Below are 637 nucleotides of genomic sequence, written 5' to 3'. Positions count from 1 at the left end.
TGGCTAATAGCTTGGCTAATAACCTTTGCTAGTGAAAGAACTCAGAAACTTGTTGGACAAAAAGATAATCAGGTGCAGCAACTGCAGTATTGGTGCTGGTGTTTTGGACTGTATTGGTGAAGAATTTTAAGAAAGGAGTTAAATAGTCTGGGAAGAACTCTGAGCTTATCATCTGTTTAGCCACATTGTGAGAAGTCAGATTAGGCATTTTTTTCTCCTAATAACAACCTACCCTGATACAGGCTGGATGCCCAGGACATCCTTCAGTAGAACTAAATCTCCCAGAATGCTTCTTAGCACCTGGGAGAAATCCTAGAGCTTCTGAAGCAAGTTGCTGCCCGTTTCCCTTTTTGACTGGATGGACCGCACAGCAAAACACGTAAACAATTCACCTTCTGGGAAATGTCTTCAAGCCAAAATAAGAAAGTGGTGCTGGCTCAGGATCATCTGTGCTTGGGGGTTCATTTGTGAAGCCTTGATTGCCAAAACATTGTCTGTTATCTTTTTTTTTAATAAAAGCAAAATATCCTTTAAAATATCTTTAAAAAATATATTTTTTAAAGGGGCAAATGTCACAGGCTGGTTTTGAACCCTGGACCTTCTAAGTCAAAGCATACACCTATATATATATATATAT

General features: G+C 38.8%; 1 protein-coding gene across 2 annotated transcripts in view; it reads left to right on the top strand.

The window, feature by feature from the left end:
* gsap (gamma-secretase activating protein) overlaps nt 1-637 on the top strand; it is a 29534-nt gene that overhangs the window by 25108 nt on the left and 3789 nt on the right. The gene's annotated exons all lie outside the window — the stretch shown is intronic.

Source organism: Etheostoma spectabile, chromosome 23 (assembly GCF_008692095.1).
Source record: "Etheostoma spectabile isolate EspeVRDwgs_2016 chromosome 23, UIUC_Espe_1.0, whole genome shotgun sequence".
Lineage (NCBI taxonomy): Eukaryota > Metazoa > Chordata > Actinopteri > Perciformes > Percidae > Etheostoma > Etheostoma spectabile.
Note: the sequence above shows the minus strand (reverse complement) of the source record. Positions and strands in the feature narration are given on the sequence as shown.